This window comes from Miscanthus floridulus, chromosome 4 (assembly GCF_019320115.1).
Source record: "Miscanthus floridulus cultivar M001 chromosome 4, ASM1932011v1, whole genome shotgun sequence".
Lineage (NCBI taxonomy): Eukaryota > Viridiplantae > Streptophyta > Magnoliopsida > Poales > Poaceae > Miscanthus > Miscanthus floridulus.
Genome location: NC_089583.1, coordinates 31,076,292 through 31,091,866, shown reverse-complemented (window position 1 = coordinate 31,091,866; position 15,575 = coordinate 31,076,292). Strand labels below are relative to the sequence as shown.

The following is a 15,575-nucleotide window of genomic DNA, read 5'->3' as shown; positions in this document are numbered from 1 at the left end:
CAATCTTAGCACCACAGCTCCTCTGGTTATCAACCAAGTCATGGACTAGGTTGACCTCTCCAAGAAGGCTAATCCCTACCTATGCAACGAAGAACACAAGCAAAAACAAGAAAGAAAGCAACCAAATTGCAGATGAATGATTAATCTCACAAGTTGGGGTCTCACAAACCGATGAACGGCGAAACTGTTCTTGACAGATTAATCTAAGCAAAACCTGAACCTTAATGGAGGGGTGGCGGATGTTTATGAAGACTCTAGGGTCATGCAAGACCCCTGGACGCGCCCCTAATGGGCCCAAACTCGATACATAGTCCAACGGACCAAAAGACGGTGTCGCAGCACCCTGGTAGATTCTGGATGCTAACTTGTTTTGACAATTCCCGTTGATTTTTGAATAGATTTTTATGTGAAACCACTTGGATTGGCTTTCTTATCAAATTAGCTTTCCATCCATATGTGGATCATTGAAAACGGAGTCCGGATGCGTCCTAGGCGACCAGTTTAAGGCAGACTGGTCCTGGAGGCCGAGGCAGACTCGAATTCTTGTTGGACTGGGCCTCCAGCTTGTGTTGGATGTCCTTGCTGGTCATCATCACCTCCAACACTTCCTCTAAGTCCTTCATGACCCTCTCCAATATTCCTAAGCAAGATAACATTATTAGGTAGTAGTCTATTCTCAAAAGTATGAAAAGTATCGCTTTAATATCTTTCTCTGACCACAAGAATTACCTTGATAGCTATGTTGGTTATGGAGTTATAAAAATCACAAGATGATACATCGATGTTGTCTGAAGCCTAGAATAGTTTCTATTGTGCACTGCTTTCAACTACCTAAACTGCAGAATTTGGAAAAGTGTTCTATAAGGAAGTTGTGGAGAGTTTGATAAGCTTTCCAACAATATAAACTATAGCTCTATTGGATTAACAGAATAAGAGTTACAGCTGTTTTATTGCACTATTGTTTTTCTGCTCGCGAGGAATTTCAGATTTCTTGTTCTTGCTCATACACGAGAGAATCATTGGGATATCAGAACATCTGGATACTAGTTAGCTCATCTAGAAGAAGGTGCAAGCTACCCTTTTTGAGTTCCCTAGTTTAATTTTTCTTAAGGGGGTAGCCAAGTTGAAGAATTTGCAAGATGAAGTATCATACGTTCTAGTTTGCGTAGCGGAAGCGTGGTGGGCCCATAACCCACAGGTCCTAGGATTGAAACCTTTGGAGGAACAAATACCTTTGGAGGAGATCAATAATATAGACAATCACGCTTATGCCAACTATCTAACTAAGAAGGGTCCAAATGCTCAAGGTGCCATAAAAAGTTTAGTTATGCTCTCTAGCTCTCACTTGGAAGAATCGGTTAATTTGATAAGAAAGATGGTACCCAGAGGATGTATATCACTTAAAGGTTTCATCATCCAAAGTAAGTATCCTTTGCTCGGTTGATAAGTTATTGGATCATCTACGAGAAATGGATGCATTCGTCAATATGGCTCTACTTTGAGCTATCCTCAGCTAGTAGTCCAATCTTCAACATACCTAGGACAAGTAGGCGTTGATGACATAGGAATGAGATATCTGATAATTATAGATGGTTCTATGGACTCTCAGGAAATCCCAATGATATACTAAGCATGACAAGAAGGTTTGGATTGAAGAAAGTTAATGATGTGATAGGAACCAACTCAAAGATATAAGAGAAACTCAGAGTCTTTAATAATGAGATTTGATTAGAGGTTCAAGGGAAGTTTATCCAAGACTATCAAGATATTGATAGTGTTACTGGAGAAGGTTTAAGTTCAGATCAAGAGACCTCAGCTAAATATTTAAAGGAGTAAAAAAAAGAGGTTGAGGTAAAACCTATATATTAGCTTTGCTAGATCAGGACAAGAGTTTTTTATATCTACTATGATGCACCTTGTCAAGGTGTGGGATGTGTCCTTATGCAAGAAGAAAAAGTAGAGGCTTATGCAAGAAAACATGAGATGGAACATTTGACGTATGATCTAGAGTTATCCATTGTGGAGCATGAGGTACTATCTACTTGGGCATAACAAGTGACATCTAGGAGGATCACAAGAATCTACAGGACATCTTCACTAAGATGGTCTTGAGCTTATGATATTCTCATTGGAATGAAATTGATTATGACTTCGAAAAGTGCTATCACTTCAAGGAGCAAAGTCATGGCCAATGCCCTTAGCAATGGAGAATTGAGCTAAGAAGGTTCGGGTGACACCAAGGACTACGAATTGTATTCAAGGTTCGAGTAACTTAACCAGAATCCTTAATGTTTTGAAGATTGGTAGTAGAATCTCCTTGTGACAAAGAGATTCATCAGGCTTCGTTGGAAGGTGAACATCTCCAGAAAGAAACTTGATAATATGGACTATAGCGGAACATGTTGAGACCAATTGCATAGCAATTGGGAATAACTTGGAAATTGTATCTCTCAAAGTGACACCTATAAGGAGTATAATGAGTTCTGATGACATATTAGTCGATGACCTAACAGTTGGAAGTTCTTTGAGAGTTTGTATGGAGGACGTGAGGTGGGCAAATGTTTGGATGTGCCTAAGAAGAAAGACCCTTAGAGGAGTTGGGTGTAAAGAAGGATCTTCCTCATGCAAAATATCGATCGAAATTTTGGATATAGTAAAGGGATATACTCGGAGTGAGGTTATCAAGTCATGCAAGCAGCAATGGAGTGGTAAAAGGATCTAAAGACCGAATACCTACATCACTTTGATCACCATCGTCTGAATCTCGAGGACGAGATTCATCTTAAGGGGGGTAGAATTGTAACACCCTAAAATTTGCTTCTCTTGAAATAGAGCTAAAATATTTAAATTTTGTATTTTTATGCTCATGAAAACATGGGGAATAATAAATTTTCATTAGATTAAAATTTATCTTAAGGTAGAAACATGTTTGTTGCATTCATGCCGGTCGCACCTTGTGTTTCTATGGGCAAAATATGTGTTTTTAAAAAAAATATGTTTAGGAGACGAATATCTATCTCTATGAATTATCTAGCTTCTTTCTACAATTTAATTCCTACCTCCTTCACCTTAATCTTTATGTTCCTAGTTCCTAATAATCTTTTCATGAGCTCCAAATACTTTATTTAGGTTCATCATATTCCAAAGTATCTCTGGGAATTTTCCCCAAATTTTTGGAGGTGTCGGAGTATTTTTCGTGGCTTAAATATCAATTCTGAACTTTTCTAGAATTATTTTATTTGTGAAATTAATTAATTCCGAAAATAAATAATATATCTCATTTTTCAACCAACTCTCAAAGCCCATGTGTAATAATCCTAATAAATCTCAAAGGCCCATGCATTTATTTACTAATGGGCTTTAATGATTATTTAAGCCCATTAGTAAATGTGGAGGGTGCAATATCAATTAGTATCATATTGCTAGTTGATGTAGATGTGGGGAGTTTTTCTCCCTATAGATATGTACCAACCCCTTAGGCAAAGTACACCAAAACTACCATAAGGGGAGCCCCTAGTTTGGGAAATCTCTCGTGTAGTAAATTAGATTTTTCTCCTCCTCTCGCCGTCGTCGTCACTGTCGTCACCGCGCTGCCCGACGCCGTAGACCCGCCGTCGACTGCAAGAAGGCCCAAGGTGAGTTCGCCGTCTTATTCTCTTGTTCCCTATGCTCTCGGCTCGTCAAACCATTGCCTCTAGGACCCAAACCAAACGCTCCGGGGAGCTTCTCGCCACCGGTAATGGAGCTCCGTCGCGCTGGTTTTCTTCTTCAGCCAGTGACTCTCTCTCCCCCTCCTTTCTAATTTGGGCCATGCAGATTCAATCCAACGGTCCAAGCTCACCCGTACCCCTTCGTCAGGTTCATTTGCAAAAAAGCCCCTGTAGTTTCGCGTAATATAACCCGCAGTCCATGGCGCACTTCCAGAATACATTTTCCTATGTCGAAAGCGTAGTTTCTTTCTAGTAGATTCAAAATACGTTTTCTCTTTCAGAAAGCGTAAAATCGCTCTATTAGATTCAGAATACGTTTTGTTCTTTTGAAAACATAGTTTCTCCGGTTAGATCCAAAATACGCTTTCATCTATTTAGAATTTTGCCACTAGTCTTATTTAGGCCATAAAATCTTCGTTTTAACTCCATTTTGATCCATTCAAGTTACGTTAGATTCTTAATTGAGTAATCTACATGTTCATCCTACTGTTAAATATATTTTTAACTTTTAAAATTCGAGGTTAGATTTAATCTATTATTTTATTAAAGGAAATCTTGTTTAATTCATAACTTTTTCGTTATAGCTCCGATTAGAGTGTTTTCGCGTCCGTGTGTTCGTAGTAACGTGTAGAACATCTTTAAAACCTTTTTACCTGTTGTTTATTATGTTTGGTGTATTCTTCTAATTTATTTCTATTGTTTGCTTCGTGTATGATTGCATGGATGCTTGTGTGGTGCTTTATGATCATGTCTAGTCGGTGAGCTTTGCATTGGTGATATAAAAGAAGTTGGTGATCCAGAAGAAGTCCTTTGGAGGTTATAATTCAATAGAAGAAGAATTTGAGTTTAAGGCAAGTATAGCATGGGATCTTTCTTGTTGTCCTATTCACCTTAATATCATTTTAATCATATGCATGTGTCTATCTTGGCAACCGTAGTAATTTTCCTAGCTATTTGATATCCTAGATTCCTTGATTCCTATGGGTTATTGCATTGGGTAGTATGATGCTAGTGCTTAAATAAAGCCATGATCTTATAACTTGACTAATGGTATATGCAATAAACATTAAAAGATGCTTTTTAGCAATATGGAACAAGGGGGCTAGAGCATTGGGCTATTTTATGGTGCTCTAGATTCCTCTCCCTAAGGACTTATCTATAAGCGAACATCCGGGACTTACAGTACAACTGTGAGGGCTACATGGCTCTAGCTTTAGCTCAGTGTGAGGACCTTTTTCTAGCTTGTTAGTGGTTACCTTTATGGCGCAAGAGGGGCTCTGATAGGTATGATCTCGGCTTACCAAGAGGGTGCACTTTGGTTTCTTGGTATTTTATTAGTCACTCCTTATAGGAGGGTTCTTATTGATGGGGAAACCTTAGCGACCCTAACTTGTTAGACGAATCTTTGAAAGGCTTCATAGTGAATCCTGCCGACCTTCCTTGGTAGTGGGTCAAGAGGTTGGCCGCCTCGAGCGAAAGGGTAAATCACAACTCAAAGTAAAAGTGTACAACCTCTATAGAGTGTAAAACTGGTATATCAGTCGTGCTCACGGTCATGAGTGGGCTTAGACCTTTATGGAATAGATGAAGAACATGGATGATACCGATGATGAAGATGCTCATTAATGATTACTGTTTATTCTATTCATTATTCATGTTTACCTAATCATGTGTTTATGTGGGCTTATGGATAAACTTGTTGCCACCCAATTGCTAAAACATGACTCATTAAAAGCTAATTGAAGTTAAACCAGTGTCAGCCTTTTGAGCCTCATGAACCCCATGTTATATTTGTTTAGTACGACATGTACTTATACTTGCTTTACTTTTTTAATCTTTGAAAAAATCCCAGATGAGTACCAGATTGCTAGTCTAGAGGAGCTAGGCTTATGATCAACTAGTCAGTTGTCCCTATAGAATTGGAGTCTTCATTCGAAGATCGGAGTTGTCTTTCTGCTGTTTGTTGTCTAAGGTTATATCCTTTATACTAAGTATGTTGTATATTGAACATTGTCTTTCGATATTACCCTTATTTATAGCTATATGTGAGATTTGATTTCCTGGGCTCACATATGGTGTGTATCTGGTTTTATTCTTAAAACCGGGTGCTACAGTAAGTAATTGTTTATATTGTTCATCAGCATCACGACTCTCTTTTGAGTGCTTTAATCTATAGACGCTCTAGGTTAAAGTATTAATCATAAGTGTAAGCATGGTGCTTAGACTTAGGTTAATCGTGAATGCACTCTGTATTCTAGATGGTGGTAGATCGCTGTGTGACATCAGTTCTATATAGCATGTACTATATAGCTTCGTTGATCCTTTTTAGTCCACCTTCCGTCTGTAGGTGCAAGTAGGACGCGGTTATGAAGGAAAGCATCCTTTGCTGGTGTCTTCCCCTAGTAATGTCCCAGTTGAATAGTAGAAGATATAGCTTACCTAAGTTTGAACTAGAGAACCTTAGTTTTCCTCTCTACGCTCGTATTTATCTCAACCTTATTGCTACCTCTAGTTAAGTTAAATCATAGTTAGTCTCACCTGTTTTCCTGTGGATACGATACTTGAAATATTTCTGGGTGAAAGCTACATCAGTATTCGTGCGCTTGCGGATTTATCTATATGCGTTAAATATACCAACAAGCTTTCTGGCACCATTGTCGGGGAAACGGTTGCTGAATTAACTTCGAGCCTAGCTTAACATTTTATCTTTTATTATTTATTTTATTTTACTTTTTTCTTTTAGCATGGATTCCACTTCTATCTATCAATATGCTAAACCCACGAGCGCAAGCCTAGAGCCACCAAAATCTTTAGAGTCTATTCTAACACCTGGCTATGAGCTACGCCCGTGTTTTATAAAACTAATTCAGGATCAATCCTTCTCAGGAGAAGGCAATGAAAACCCATACTCACATCTACAAGAGTTTAGATAGACATGTGCATTCTTGCGTATCGCTGGATGTCTGACAAGACCTTAAGATGAAAGTTGTTTCCTTTCTCTTTAATAGGAAGAGCTAAACAATGGTATAGTCAAATTGTAGGAAGTATGCAAGAAGATTGGGAAAATGTGTGAAGTAGGCCTAACACAAAGGATACCGGGGGAGAGTGAACCCTTGGGGCCAAAGGCAAACACCATGATTCGAGGATCTAGCTCGTCTGCGTCAAACCTCACCCTCGAAGGGGGAACCGTTGGGGGTGAAGCCTTGTGGTTCACTGACCGCTTCTAACTCCTTCGAGATGTACGAGTCATGTGATCACAAGTACCATGCTGGAAATCCCAGTGGCTGCGAAAGTCCCCATGGAGTGATACAAGAGGTCGATACCGAAGGTCCCAGAGATCCTACGGCGGAGGCTGATGAGATGAGCCTTCAGAAGAGGCACCAATGAACAAAGGCTCGAGGCGGCAGACGACGAGCCTACAAGGAGCCTTCAGCAATCAATCCCTGTGGGTCCCTCAAGTGACAGAGGAGGCCACCTCTGCATCGAAGACCCCAAGAAAAAGCTAGACAGCCAACGGGCTAGTGCTGTGGCTCAACAATGGCCCATCTAGAGAGGCAGTTGAACATGTAAAAGTCTCTTAAGCCCTTGAAATGTTGTACTCTTTAAAAGGGGGAACATGCGACATGATATTCCCCAGCTGGCAAGGGCTATTGTGTACATGTACATGTGTGTAACCGTACCCTATAAAAAGGAGACTCAAACTCTAATGAACCCTAATGATAGAGAGATCAATGGACACACTTACCAAGAAATAGTTGTCTTGATAATCATGCTCTGATGGGTGAAGGATTAGCCATCATGAAAGGAACCCTCGCCGGCCCGAGACGTCTGTTACTATGTTTTCCGTCCTATGGGATACGCTCATCACAACTAGATCCAAAACAAAAGCATGTACAAACCTAGCTTGATCTCCCCCTCCTCCCTGCCTAACCCCGCCTTGCTCTTTGGGCTATCTCTGACCAAGCCGCGACCAGTCCTGGGGGTGTGCGAGCTTGGCACAGCTCACTGGTCAGGCCCTTATTGCCGGCGTGGCTAGCACAGGCCGAAGTGACCATTCCCTATGCCTGCTGGTTTTGTGTGTACGTGGAGGAAGTGGGGGAAAGATATAGAAAAAAGACAGGGTTCCAGATGAGGAAGTGCAAGAGATAGAAAGAAAGTATGGGAAGGGCTGAGGTGATTTTGAAATAGCTAGTTTGGGTTTCCAATGAAAAAGAATAGCTAGGGGCACTGTTTTAGGTAGTATTGTCACAGACAACAAGAGAAAGGAGGCCGTATAAATTAGAAGATATACCTAAACACGCAAGTAGGCATCTGTTTTAGGAAGTGCAATATTTATTAGCCACAGGTTACAATATTAAACATTCTCAATGCCTCCAATTTACCAAAGAAGTCACCATGTTTTTTTTTTTTTGCCTCTCATCTGGGTACAGCTGTAGTATCTGTTCGTAAAGAAGTCACCATGTTATTTGCCTTACAGGAATATTTTTTGTTGGATTTAAAAAAACCTAGTATTTTTATCCATTATCAAAAAACCTATCAGTATTCTACAACAACAACAAAGCCTTTAAGTCCCAAACAAGTTGGGGTAGGCTAGAGTTGAAACCCAACAGAAGCAATCAAGGTTCAAGCACGTGAATAGCTGTCTTCCAAGCACTCCTATCTAAGGCTAAGTCTTTGGGTATATTCCATCCTTTCAAGTCTCCTTTTATTGCCTCTACCCAAGTCAACTTCGGTCTTCCTCGGCCTCTCTTCACGTTACTATCCTGACTTAGGATTTAATAAAGTGGAGGAACAGAGCCTTTACTCAATATATACCACATATATAAAGGAACACAAAAACATGTTCCAAAAACAATGTATAGTTTCGCCAGCATAACATCAACCACTAGAAATTTAAAGCCATTAACTGAATTATTGATGTCCCTAAACACTGGCAACCAGCCAACCAAGCAACTATGGTTTCCACATAAAAGAAACCATTATTAGTTACATAAATTCTATAACTTATTTCAAAGTACAAGTATCATAGACAGAAGTACTACACGGCATTTATATTTTCCAATTGATAACAACATAGAAGTAAAAGAAGCTCCATATGCTTAAAGCAGACCAGTGCTGCTTGCAACATTCTTTCAAATTCTTTCAGCTCCTGATGCCTCTGAAAAAGACATCCTATATATTCTTCAGAGATGCAACATTATTTCAAATTCTTCATAGCTCCTGATGCCACTAGGAATGTGTATTCCGATACTTTGTGGACTTTGATCAGTACCATCTCTAGAAAATCATGTAAGTATATTTAGAATGTGTTCAAGCGATCGAATTAACATAAAACATCATATAGTGACGACAATAAGATATCATCAATTAAATTACCTTAATTTCAACAGTTTCAAGGAATGGAGAAAAGCTCAATAGATGTTTTGTTGGAGATTCATAAAAGCTTCCATCAACCCTTAAAATCCTTAGATTTTGAAATCTACACAAAAGATTTCGGAATATGTTGATTGCAGCTGCCTGAAAATCATAATATCTTTTTGTTATCTAGCATCATCTCTATGTCATGTTATAGTTACCTAATAATGATATTCAATCTTTTGAACAAGAACATGTGAAATATGAACATCAGAATTATGCAGGTCCTGTTTTTTGTAATTCCACGTAGACATCAAGGATGATAGATGCCCGAATATGTACATGCACAACTGTTATAAGGAGGCACCAAAGGATACTGAACAACTAGGCACTCTCAAAACATGAGTTACACATTATAGATATATGTAATTTCCTTTTTGTACATTTACTTATTCTACCAAAGAATTTTATTCTGTTTTACATTTAATTATGCTAGCTCTAGGAGATGACAGAGGACGCCACAAAGAGTCAATTTGTTCATTTTACATTTGCATAGACTTTCATATTGATTTAGCCTATTTTTCTTCAAATAATAGAATTATAGCCAGATAATTAACATTAAGTAGTAATAAATTATGTGGAAAGAATCTCTCACAACACTCTATGTTCATATGAATGTACTAGTAAACTACACAAGAATGCTGGGGATAATTATGAGAAACAAATTTGGAGAATTAAGAGAAGACTGAAAGTATATTATTAGCACTACACGCATTTCAGTAAACATGTTGTTGGAACAAGTTATGTCTGTGTCTCATCATGACCACATAGAAATGTACCTCTTCCCAACATGTTTGATGATGTCTCTAGCAGAGATTGGGGATAGGGCTCATCTATACTATCTAAACTAGTTATTACTGTGCTTTTTGTATTTTCGTGATCGACATATAAGGATGGGCCAACAATGGACACTGTAAACAAAGAGGGGCATGCAGGGCTAAAGATGGATTTAGATTCCCAGTATTTTTAGACAAATAAATTAGTTTTTCTTGGCTAGAAGTTAAGGACGGCTTATTGGAGACGCATGACAATGTGTACGTCTCCAAAATTAAACGTGCTCACAGTGTCGAAAATGATTCCTACACAAATCCAAGGAAAAAAATTAAAATATCAAACCATCTAGATGCCCTGCTGGTGAATCTCTCACAACACAAATCCAAACATAACCCACACACATATGTTATTATTTCAGACTATTGTTTGTTTGCATCATAAGTTATGTGTTGGTGCACTTTGCCTTCTTGGTTTAGACAATCGGTGTTGAACAGCAATAATTTGCACCTGGCAAATGAAACACCTACGCACACGTTCCCGTAACTGAGTTTTGAATATATCTTTTCCTCTGAACTTTTATGATGTTACAGCATATAGATTGATATGAAACTTGTTCTATGGCATTTTATGAATTTATATGTTTAAAAATATATGTTGAACTTTTTTATCACATGACCGTATTTGGGGTACTAGATTTGAGAAAAAAATATGTTAGGGGTACTTTCAATGGTAAAATAGGTTTGAGAAAAAATATTTAAACACTACACATGTCTAAATGATCAGACTAGTAAAAAAAAAGTGGTTTAAACAGTGCCTAAAACATGTGTAAATGTCAAAACAGGCGTTTAAACGGCCGTTTAGATGATAAACCTGAAAGTTTGGGTGCTAGATGAACTTTTTAGGTGGGCGTGAAATTGGACTAGCATGTGAGGAGGGGAAATTTTAGTGCTATTTAAACCATGTTTATATGACTATGTTTATGACTGTAGGTACAATTGATTATTGTCCATGTCAAATTGTGCAACTATGTTCATGCCTCACTTAAGCATGTGTGTATGCAAAAGAGATGCGCTCTCAAAATAACCTGTTTGCTGATGCGAAAGTTGCCGATGTGAAGCTCCCTGACGTTGGAAATGGCTGTGAACATCTGGACGTAGTCTCTGTCATCTGCAGAGTCGTTGAGGAAGATTCTAGCCAACTCCAGGTTGGGAAGCGGCCCAAGCTTCCAGAGGCCAGCGCCAGCGATCTGCAGGCACAGGACCAGCCGCCGGAGGTTGGGCGCCTGGATGACCCACCCGCCTGGGACTCCACGTTTTGCAGGGAAAGAGATGTTTTGCAGTCGGAGCTCCACGAGCGTGGGCGCGGCCACACGCATTCCTACCCGTGAAAAACACGTCGTCCAGATCGAGCTTGGTTAGCCTCTGGAACCCCGTGAAGCCGGTAGGCGGCGCCGGGATCCCGCAGCAGCGCAGCTCCAGCTCGGCCAGCGCGGCGGGGTCGCAGCTGAAGAGCGACGGCAGCGGCGTGGCCAGGGGGAGCTTGAGGGACAGCGAGCGCGGGTTCTTCCCCGCGACGGCGTGCACCCAGTCGTTGGCGCGGTGGTAGACGCTCAGCGGGACGCCGCGGATGCTGACGCGACCTACGGGGGCCGCGCAGCGCTCGAGGAAGCCGGCGACGGAGCCCCAGGCGCCCCCTTCGTCGCGGACGTCATGGAGCTCGATGTCGAGGCCCGGGATCGACTCCCAGCGGCGGTGCCACGGCGGCGAGAGCACGGACGTGCGGACCACGTCGCGGGGGGGCAGGCTGGCGAGGATCTTGTCGAGGACATCCGTCGGGAGGTCGACCAGCAGGTCCACCGCACGCTGCGGCGGCGGCGGCGGCGGCATGGGGAATGAGATCGTCTGCAGTCGCGCAGAGCGACTTATCTCTGCAGTCGGCGCATCTGAGACGTTCATTGTGATCCAACGGTGACCCTAACTAAACTCATCTAGCAGGCCGTTCTAGTGGCCCATCGCAGCCCAAACATCGCACTCGTCTTCGTTGTTCTCGTCAACGCCATCGACACCCACCACAACAGCGTCGACGAGCGCGGCCATGGCGGACCCCTCCTCCTAGCTCGTTGATCTCGTCAACGCCGTCGACGCTTCTCACAAGGAGATCGTGGGACAGGGCGGGCACCTTGGCGAACGTGGCGGCAGCGGCGAGGGCGCCCCCGGCAGCGCCGACAAGCTTGGAGCCTAAGACGAGCACCTTGATGTCAGCGGCGACGTCGGCGTCGTCCTTGGTGGAAAGCCCGTCGCCGGAGACTAGCATGTCGCGTCCCTGCGTGCGGCCTCGCATGACAGGTCGAGAGAGTTCGCTAGGCAGGTGACTGTGGCAGCGGTGACATTGCTTCCCACGACACCGCACGCACGCACGAGCTCTATCGGTCCTTCAACTCCGCCGCCGTCTTTCTCGTGCATAACTAAGTAACCGACCTCGAGCTGCTACTCTCCCGCGAACTCGTGCGTTAGACCGTCCAGGTGCCTCGTGTTAACTATCTGTGAATCGACTAGGGTAGATCTAGACGGATTAACTCATAGATCTATGAAACACATGCACATTTAGACCTAAACACTACACCGAGAGGGAGATAGGGGAGAGAGGAGCTAGTGATGAACCTGAGCCTCCAGATGATGTCGCGGTTGTGCTGGCCATCGCTGGTTCGGTGATGGAGGCAGCACACGGGCAGCGACGGGTGGAGTAGAGGATGCACGGACGTCGATGCAGTGCGGTCGGGCGTAGCAGTGACGACGGCGAGGATCAGCGGAGCTTCCCGTCGCTGGCTGCGCGCCCTCTTAGATCGGTCTAGGGTTTTGTCGGTGGGTTTGCGGCTCACGGCGAACCTCATACTTTGAGCCGCCGGCCCCACCTCTCTATATAGCGCAGTGCGACGGGGGCCCACCAACCATGTAGGGTTGGGCGCCCCCGATCAGGGCGCGAGACCAAGGCCCAATAGGCCGTTGGGCCTACTGGTCAGGAGATCAATCTAACATTCTCCCCCTTGATCTCACTATTACTTTTATCTTTATAACTTTAAACTTCAATCCTTTAAACCTTACTCATTTCTTCACAGATGATGCATAGAGCATGTTTCATCGTCTCGGTCAATCGCCGATAGATTTAACAGCTACAATGCACGTCTCTGATCTGAAATAGTTACTTTAACTTTTGGACCCTTTATAGTCCAGGAATCATAGGCTTTCCCTTAAACCCATGCCGGCTACATGTTCTCTGAACACGTTGGGTGGTAAACCTTTTGTAAGCGGATCCGCGAGCATCTTTTCGGTACTTATATGCTCAAGACTTATCATCTGATCCCGGACTTTATCCTTCACAACATAATACTTTATGTCAATGTGTTTGGCAGCACCACTTGACCTATTGTTGTGAGCATACTGTACTGCTGGATTATTATCGCAGTATAACCTCAGTGGTCTATTGATGTCGTCAACCACCTTCAAACCGGGTATGAACTTCTTTAGCCAGTTCACCTGCCCTGTTGCCTCATAACACGCTACAAACTCGGCATACATTGTGGACGATGTAGTGACGGTTTGTTTTTAGCTTTTCCATGAAATAGCTCCCCCTGCGAGAGTAAACACATATCCAGACGTGGATTTTCTATTATCTCCCGCATAATCAGAATCTGAATATCCCACTATATTGAGTGAATCAGATCTTCTATACGTCATCATGAGGCCTTTCGTTCCTTGCAAATAACGCAAGACTTTCTTTACCAATTTCCAGTGTTCTATTCCAGGATTGCTCTGGAATCTGCCAAGTAACCCGGTAACAAATGCCAAGTCAGGGCGCGTACACACTTGAGCATATTGCAAGCTTCCGACAGCTGAAGCATATGGAACCACTTTCATTTGATCGATCTCATATTGGTTCCTGGGGCATTGAAAATCCCCATATCTGTCGTCCTTGACTATAGGAGCAGGTGAGGGACTACATTTGTGCATACTGAATTTCTTTAAGACTTTTTCTATGTATGCCTTTTGTGACAGTCCTAATACCCCTTTACTTCTATCTCGGTGAATCTCGATCCCTAGAACGAACGAAGCTTCACCAAGATCTTTCATATCAAACTTTGAGGACAAAAACTTCTTTGTTTCCAGTAGTAGACTGACATCACTACTAGCAAGTAAGATATCATCCACATACAGGACAAGGAAGATAAACTTCCCATTCTTAAACTTTGCGTAGACACAATTGTCCTCAACATTATCTTTAAACCCAAAATTCTTTATTGTCTGATCAAACTTCAAGTACCACTGTCTTGAAGCTTGTTTTAATCCATAAAAGGATTTCTTTAGGCGGCATCCCAAACGTTCTTTTCCTTCCATAACAAAACCTTTCGGTTGTGCCATGTAAACATTTTCCTCTAAGTCTCCGTTGAGAAATGCCGTCTTTACATCCATCTGATGTAATTCCAAATCGTAATGTGCCACTAATGCCATTATGATTCTGAAGGAATCCTTACATGAGACTGGAGAAAAGGTCTCATTGTAATCAATCCCTTCTCTTTGTGTAAAGCCTTTTGCCACAAGTCGGGCTTTATATCTCTCTATATTCCCTTGAGAGTCAAGTTTTGTTTTGTAGACCCATTTACAGCCTACTGTTTTGGCTCCTTTAGGAATTATCTCCAAATCCCAAACTTTATTTGCATTCATTGATCTCATCTCATCTTCCATGGCCTCAAGCCACTTTGATGAATGGTCACTTTTCATGGCTTCTTCAAATGAGGTGGGATCATCCTCCATTTGAAATTCTTCAGTGTTGTACACTTCATAATCAGCAGGAATAGCTGATTTTCTAACTCTTTGAGACCTTCTAGGGGCCTCCTCAATTGGCACATTTTCTGTTTGAGGCTGTTGTTGCTCCCCTTCATGTGTGGCAATAGGTTCTATAGGATCCTGAGCCACAGGTTCCTCATCATCATTCATTGTTGCCACAGGCGGGATAACAACAGGTGCTGGCACCACAGTGTCTTGTACTGTTGGTGCAGCAACAGCAGGTAGTGAGAAAAATGGCTCATGAATGATCGGAGTGGGTGCATACACCCGCTTCTCTTCAAGGTCAATTTCTCGAGCTACCATGCTCCCCCTAATCATTTCATCCTCTAGGAAGACAGCATGTCTCGTTTCCACAAACTTTGTATGTCTGTTAGGACAGTAGAAACGAAAACCTTTTGACTTTTCTGGGTAGCCAATGAAATGACAACTCACTGTTTTGGGATCTAGCTTCCCAATGTTTGGGTTAAAAACTTTAGCCTCAGCAGGGCTCCCCCACACACGCAAGTGGTTAAGTGAGGGTACTCTTCTTGTCCACAACTCATATGGTGTTTTGGGCACCGACTTACTTGGTACTCTATTGAGAATATGAATGGCGGTTTTTAACGCCTCCATCCACAGACTCGTGGATAAAGTGGAGTAACTTATCATACTACGCACCATATCCATCAGGGTACGGTTACGCCTTTCAGCTACTCCATTCTGCTGAGGTTCGCCCGGTGTTGAATACTGGGCGACTATACCATTCTCCTGTAAGAACCTTGCAAAAGGTCCAGGAACTTGTCCATATGGGGTATGCCGACCGTAGTACTCTCCTCCACGGTCAGACCTGACTATC

At 42.3% G+C, this 15,575-nt stretch overlaps 1 pseudogene; it reads right to left on the bottom strand.

Annotated features, from left to right (window-relative positions):
- Nucleotides 1–8,596: 8,596 nt before the first annotated feature.
- LOC136548340 (F-box/FBD/LRR-repeat protein At3g52680-like) lies at nt 8,597–12,239 on the bottom strand (annotated as a pseudogene).
- Between the last annotated feature and the right edge of the window lie 3,336 nt (nt 12,240–15,575).